Genomic DNA, 8037 nt, shown 5'->3' with positions numbered 1-8037 from the left:
CTGCTCAAGCTGGAGAGCATGGCAAGGGTATAGTTATAGGGCAATACGTTTCCCATCTTTTCTCTCTCTCTCTTTTTCCAAAAAAGATCCTTTACTGAGACCTATTTAAAACATTTCAGTCCATAATTCAAGTAAACTTCAATTCAGATGAATGGCTGATATCTGATATATGTAAGGGTTTCACAGTGAAAAAATATGCCCCACCTACAAAGACATCAAAATAGATTCCTAACAAGAATGTGAATGTACTCAGGGTCTCTGTCCCATCTTCTTTAGCATTTGACTGAGCTTCTCAAATTTTATGTATCTGTTGGATGAGGATAAACAAATACCATAGGGCCTAGCGCTCTTGGTATCCGTGATGTAGATCACGTCCTTATCAATATAAAAGCGAACCCCAGAAGCTGACTGAAATTTGCCATCTAAGGTAGAGATGCCCCTGGTTCACATCAGGTTCTTCATTTTGTGTTTGAACACAAGGAGCTGACATGGAACTCCTGTTCTATGAGGTCCAGGTAGCCAGCAGTTTGGCCATAGGCCTGGTAGTGTAGAGCTTGAGGAATATCAGATGGTTGAGAGCTGAGCCTGATCCTGCACTTCATCAGAAAACACCTTCAGTTGCTTCAAGAAGGTTTCCTTGTGTATTTAGGGTGCACACTACCATTGTTGCACACTACAGGTGACAGGAATTTTGGGGAGGAGTGTCTGAAAAGTTCCTCATAGACCTGTGGGTCTGTATTTCTCCCATAGCAGGTGGTGAATGCTCTCATTAATTTGCATGTCTACCAAGGAGTGGAGGACACTGTGAACATTCCAGATTTTGAAATTAGAACAAAGAAAGTCAATTTCTTCCTCTGACTTCTTGTTGGTCGTACAGTGGTACTGACTAAAGGACTGAAACTAATAGATGGATTCATCAGATGTTATCCCAGAACCATAGGTTGGGTAGATCAAGAAGAGCAGGACCACTGGGGAAAAAAAAGAATGTATTTGAAGAGATTGCAACAGTTGTTAATAGGATTCAGACCTCTGCTCCAAGGAGGGTCCCTCACTAACATTGGCATATATCTGCCTGTAATATAATTCTTTGTACAAAATCAAGAAGACAGTACTGTTGCCAACCTGTATAACAAGGACTTCCATCTCAGGCCGAGGTGTATTCTTTCTTTTGTTTTAAGATTTTATTTATTTATTCATTCATGAGAGACACACACAGAGAGAGAGGCAGAGATACAAGCAGAGGGAGAAGCAGGCTCCATGCAGGGAGCCCGATGTGGGACTCGATCCCAGGACTTCAGGATCACACCCTGAGCCAAAGACAAATGCTCAACTGCCGAGTCACCCAGGCATCCTGCCAAGGTGTATTCTTGAAGAGTCTTTTATTCAGTTTGGTCCAGCTGCTGTCACAGATGTCTTGGATCTCATACATCTTTTGGTCAGTGACATTACTGGACACATGACTGGCCTGCAACTCATACACCTTCTGGTCAAACAAATCTGAGATGGTTTTGTAGAAACATTGGATGAAGTTTGAGGATCCCCTGCTAGGTCTGCTGTCATACTAATGTTTGTAAGCCAGATCCTGCTTTGGATCTCCTGTGTGCATATCATAACGCCCTGGTAAGCACTGAGATTGTAAGCAGCCTTAGATTCATAATAGTCAACAAGAAAATTTATGGCTGCAGTGCTCACAAATACTACCAGAGAGTCCCCTCTTCTCTTCACACTCTGGAGGGTGTTGAAATGAAATGAAAACAAGAAAGTTCACCTTTGAGCTTCAAGGCAACCAAGGATCAAGAAACCTTAAGTTTAGAAGCCCAGTAATTAAAAATACTCTGGGCAATGACAATATGTTCATTATTCAGAACAGTGGGATAAAGAAATGGAAGCTATGGAAGTAAAAAAAAAAATACTGCTTTTGAGGTGGCAGAAAGTTTCTTAAGAAGATGTCACTGTTTGGAAGAGGGATTAGGACAGTTTATATTTTAATTGCTTTAAGAGAGAGATAATTATAGTGGAGTCCTTACAACTGTATTAGCACCATATTACTTTTGCAATGTATAAGAGAGGAAAAAGACAGAAAGAGTAGATATCATGAATGGCCCTTCTTGGAGAAAACTAAGATATTTAGGAAGATAGGGGTTGTTGAGAGGTTGGTATTGATTAGATGTTAATTCTGAGTTGGAAAGGGAAATGTGCCAGTTAGTAAGAAGAAATACAATGGGTGAAGTTTGTGAAGACAGAGTAATGTGTAGAGGATTATAAGACATTATGGAAAAAGAAATAAGGAGAGAGGTCTGCATAATTTTTGAATTGTGTAAACACAAAGTAAAGTAATGTGAGAACATTATGAAAATTAAGAGTAGATGTGCTTCTGCATAAGGGTGGGACATATCTGACAGTACATTACCAACATTATGATACGAAAAATGCCCAAATGCAAATAAATAGTCATTAAAGGTGTTGTTCAGTGGCAGATTTGAGAGCAGTTTACCCACAGATATGAAGAATGAGGTTAAGAGGAAGAATATGAGTTCTATGAATAGTTAAATGGAGACTGTTTGATCATAGTGTTCCTGGGTATATCTCATAGCCTGTTAGTTAGTTAGTTACTTAGTTAGTTAGTTAGTTAGTTAGTTAGTTTATTTATTTATCTTGTTTTTGTATTTTTTAATTGGAGTTCAATTTGCCAACATAACTCCCAGTGCTCATCCCGTCAAGTGCCCGCCTCAGTGCCTGTCACCCAGTAACCCCCACCCCCAGCCCCACTCCCCTTACACCACCTTTTGTTCATTTCCCAGAGTTAGGAGTCTCATGTTCTGTCTCCCTCACTGATATTTCCCACTTATTTTCTCTCCTTTCTCCTTTATTCCCTTTCGCTATTTTTTAAATTCCCCAAATGAATGAGACCATATAATGTTTGTCCTCTGATTGACTTACTTCACTCAGCATAATGCCCTCTGGTTCTATCCACGTCGAAGCAATATTTGCCATTTTTAATGGCTGAGTAATATTCCACTGTATGCATAGACCACATCTTTATCCATTCATCTTTCATTGGACACTGAGGCTCCTTCTACAGATTGGCTATTGTGGACATTGCTGCTATAAATATTGGGATGCAGATGTCCTGCTGTTTCACTGCATCTGTATCTTTGGGGTAAGTCCCCAGCAGTGCAATCGCTGGGGTGCAGGGTAGCTCTATTTTTAACTCCTTGAGGAACCTCCACACAGTTTTCCAGAGTGGCTGCACCAGTTCACATTCCCACCAACAGTGTAAGAGGGTTCCCCTTTCTCCACATCCTCTCCAACATTTGTTGTTTCCTGTCTTGTTAATTTTCCCCATTCTCACAGATGTGAAGTGGTTTCTCATTGTGGTTTTCATTTGTATTTCCCTGATGGTCAGTGATGCGGAGCATTTTCTCATGTGCTTCTTGGCCATGTGTATGTCTTCCTCTGTGAAATTTCTGTTCATGTCTTTTGCCCCTTTCATGATTGGATTGTTTCTTTGCTGTTGAGTTTGATAAGTTCTTTATAGATCTTGGATACTAGCCCTTTATCTGATATGTCATTTGCAAATATCTTCTCCCATTCTGTAGGTTGTCTTTTAGTTTTGTTGACTGTTTCTTTTGCTGTGGAGAAGATTTTTATCTTGATTAAGTCCCAATAGTTCATTTTTGCTTTTGTTTCCCTTGCCTTTATGTTCTGTTCTTTATGTATCTTATAGGAAGTTGCTGTGGCCAAGTTCAGAAAGGTTGTTGTCTGTGTTCTCCTCTAGGATTTTGATGGATTCTTGTTTCACATTTAGATCTTTCATCCCTTTTGAGTATATCTTTGTTTCTGGTATAAGACAGTGGTCTAGTTTCATTCTTCTGCACGTGGCTGTCCAATTTTCCCAGCACCATTTATTGAAGAGACTGTCCTTTTTCCAGTGGATAGTCTTTCCTGCTTTGTCAAATATTAGTTGGCCATAGAATTGAGGGCCCATTTCTGGGTTCGCTATTCTGTTCCATTGATCTATGTGTCTGTTTTTGTGCCAGTACCACACTGTCTTGAGGATCACAGCTTTGTAGTACAACTTGAAATCCGGCATTGTGACGCCCCCAAATATGGTTTTCTTTTTTAAAATTCCCCTGGCTATTCAGGGTCTATTCTGATTCCACACAAATCTTAAGATGATTTGTTCCAACTCTCTGAAGAAAGTCCCTGGTATCTTGATAGGGATTGCGTTAAATATGTCAATTGCCCTGGGAAGCATTGACATTTTCAGAATATTAATTCTTCCAATCCATGAGCATGGAATATGTTTCCATCTCTTTGTGTCTTCCTCAATTTCTTTCATAAGGGTTCTGCAGTTTTGAGGGTATATATCCTTTACCTCTTTGGCTAAGTTTATTCCTAGGTATCTTATGCTTTTGAGTGCTGTTGTAAATAGATTGATTCCTTAATTTCTCTTTCTTCAGTTTCATTGTTAGTGTATAGAAATACCACTGACTTCTGGGCATTGATTTTGTATCCTGCCACACTGCCTGATTGCTGTATGAGTTCTAGCAATTTTGGAGTGGAGTTGTTTTGAGTTTTCTATATACAGTAGCATGTCATCTTCAAAGAGGGAGAGTTTGACTTCTTTGCCAATTTGAATGCCTTTTATTTCTTTTTGTTGCCTGGTTGGTGAGGCTAGGATTTTTAGTACTAGGTGGAATAACAGTGGTGAGACTGGACATCGCTGTCGTGTTCCTGATCTTAGGGGAAAGGCTCCCAGTGTTTCCCCACTGAGAATGATATTTGCTGTGGGCTTTTCGTAGATGGCTTTTAAGATGTTGAGGAATGTCCCCTCTATCCCTCCACTCTGAAGAGTTTTGATCAGGAATGGATGCTGTATTTTCTCAAATGCTTTCTCTGCATCTATTGAGAGGATTATATTGTTCTTGCTTTTTCTCTTGTTGATATGATCCATCACGTTGATAGTTCTATGAGTATTGAACCAGCCTTGCATCCCAGGGATAAATCCCACTTGGTCATGGTGAATAATCTTCTTAATGTTAGTTGAATCCTATTAGCTTGATTCTTGTTGAGAATTTTTGCATCTGTGTTCATCAGGGATATTGGTCTATAATTCTCCCTTTTGGTAGGGTCTTTGTCTGGTTTTGGTTATGCTGGCCTCATAAAAGGAGTTTGGAAGTGTTCTTTCAGAACAGCTCTAGTAGAATAGGTATGGTTTCTTCTTTAATGTTTGATAGAATTTCCCTGGGAGGAGCTATCTGGCCCTGGACTTTTGTGTCTTGGGAGGTTTTTGATAACTGCTTCAATTTCCTCCCTGGTTATTGGCCTGTTCAGGATTTCTATTTCTTCCTGTTCTGGTTTTGGTAGTTTGTGGTTTTCCAGAAATGCATCAATTTCTTCTAGATTACCTAATTTATTGGCATATGGCTGCTCATAATATGTTTTTAAAATCGTTTATATTTCCTCGATATTGGTTGTGATCTCTCCATTTTCATTCATGATTTTATTAATTTGAGTCTTTTCTCTATTGTTTTTTATAAGATTGGCTAATGGTTTATCTATCTTATTAATTCTCTCAAAGAACCAACTCCTGGTTTTGTTGATGTGTTCTTTAATTCTTCTGGTCTCTATTTCATTTTGTTCTGCTCGAATCTTTATTAACTCTTTTCGTCTACTTGGTGTAGGTTTTATTTGCTGTTCTTTCTCCACTTCCTATAGGTGCAAGGTTAGCTTGTGTATTTGTTTTTTTCCCCCAATTTTTTGAGGAATGCTTGTATTGCGATGTATTTCCCTCTTAGGACTGCTTTTGTATATCCCAAAGATTTTGAATGGTTGTATCTTCATTCTCATTAGCTTCCATGAATCTTTTTTTTTTTTTTTTGTAAGCTTCCATGAATCTTTTTAATTCTTCCTTAATTTCCTGGTTGACCCTTTCATCTTTTAGCAGGATGGTCTTTAATAGAGATGTTGTGCTTAGAAGATCTGTCATTTGCAGAAAGCGCCATGGGGAAGTCTCCCAGTATTAGTGTATTATTATCTAAGTATGTCTTTACTTTGGTTATTAATTGATTGATATACTTGGCAACTCCCACATTAGGGGCATAAATATTCATGATTGTTAGGTCCTCTTGTTGGATAGATCCTTTAAGTATGATAATGTCCCTCTTCATCTCTTACTACAGTCTTTGGGATAAACTTTAATTGATATGAGGATTGCTACCCCAGCTTTCTTTTGAGGACCATTTGAATGGTAAATGGTTCTCCAACCTTTCATTTTCAGGCTGGAGGTGTCCTTAGGTCTAAAATGAGTCTCTTGTAGACAGCAAATAGATGGGTCTTGCTTTTTTATCCAGTCTGAAACCCTGCATCTTTTAATGGGATCATTAAGCCCATTCATGTTCTAGTTACTATTGAAAGATATGAATATAGTTTCATCCTAATACTTATTCAGTTCCTGTTTCTGTGGATTATTTCTTTGGGTTTCCTTTTCTTTTTCAGAGTCCCCCTTAATATTTCTTGCAGAGCTGGTTTGGTGGTCACATATTCTTTCAGTTTCTGCCTATCTTGGAAGCTCTTTATCTCTCCTTCTATTCTGAATGAGAGCCTTGCTGGATAAAGTATTCTTGGCTGCATGGTCTTATTTAGGACCCTGAATATATCCTGCCTGCCCTTTCTGGCCTGCCGGGTTTCTGTGGAGAGGTCTGCTGTAAATCTAATACTTCTCCCCATATTAGTTAGCGATCTCTTGTCTGTTTAAGGATCTTCTCTTTATCTTTGGAATTTGCAAGTTTCACTATTAAATATTGAAGCATTGAGCGGTTTTTATTGATTTTAGGGGGGACCTCCCTATCTCCTGGATCTGAATGCCTGTTTCCCACCCCAAATTAGGGACGTTCTCAGCTTCAAATATTTGAAGCAAATATTTGTTCAAATATGCTTTCTGGCCCTCTCTCCCTCTTGGCGAACCTCTGAAACCCCAATTATATGTAGATTTTTCTTTTTGAGGCTATCATTTGTTTCCCTTAACCTTTTCTCATGGTCTTTTAATTGTTTTTCTCTTTTTTTCTTCAGCTTCCTTCTTTGCCATCAACTTATCTTCTGTGTCACTCACTCTTTCTTCTACCTTATTAACCATCATCATTAGGACTTCCAGTTTGGATTGCATCTCTTTTAATTGATTTTTAATTTCGGCCTGATTAGATCTAAATTCTGCAGTCATGAAGTCTCTTGATTCCTTTATGCTTTTTTCTAGACCCACCAGGAGCTTTGTAATTGTACTTCTGAATTGTGTTCTAACATCGAATTGTAATCCAAATTATGTAACTCTGTGGCAGAGAGTACTGTTTCTGATTCTTTATTTTGTGGTGAGCTCTTCTTTCTAGTCATTTTGCTCAGTGCTGAGTGGCTAAAAATGAGTTGTACTGGGTAGAAGTGCAAACTCTTCTCTCTGTAGCGTTCCAGCTGCTCTCTCTTTAAATCTCAGGTTGAATTTGTAGGTTTTCAGGATGATTTGAAAGTGATCTAGGTAAGTTGGTGGGGACAGGTGACCTGGGGACCCTACTCTTCTGCCATCTTGCCCTGTCCTCTCCATTTATTTATCTTTTACCACGTTCAAAGAAATCAGGGTAGACTTTAAAACTTTTGTGCAGTTGCATACCCATATTGCTTCCCATGTCTACTTAACAGCATTGCTGTCTGAAGCAACCATAGAAGGTAGCGATAGACACCTTCTCTTCTGGTGTAGAGAAAGAACAATGGGAGTTACAGAAGCTGGTGCATTAAGTTTCTCTTGGGATAATGGTTTGGTCCACCCAAAAGGGAAAGTAAGAGCAGTAAAGGAAGGCCTCACAGAATAGTATCTAAATAGGAAATGAAGCGCTTCTTATTAGTATCTGGGTGCATGTCTATTATTAACCCAGTTTCCTTTCCCAAAGAGGGTTTCTCATGTAAAACTGAGTTTGGGAATATGGTTGAACAAATACATAGAATGAGACATCTTTTCTCTCCCCCTTGACACTGGATGCTTGGGTTGAT

At 39.0% G+C, this 8037-nt stretch overlaps 1 pseudogene; it reads right to left on the bottom strand.

The window, feature by feature from the left end:
- Window positions 1-249: 249 nt before the first annotated feature.
- The window catches only part of LOC121487024, a 117807-nt pseudogene continuing 110019 nt past the window's right edge, over window positions 250-8037 (bottom strand).

Source organism: Vulpes lagopus, chromosome 3 (assembly GCF_018345385.1).
Source record: "Vulpes lagopus strain Blue_001 chromosome 3, ASM1834538v1, whole genome shotgun sequence".
Classification (NCBI taxonomy): domain Eukaryota; kingdom Metazoa; phylum Chordata; class Mammalia; order Carnivora; family Canidae; genus Vulpes; species Vulpes lagopus.
The sequence above is the reverse complement of the archived record's forward strand: the minus strand, read 5'-3'. Positions and strand labels throughout refer to the sequence as shown.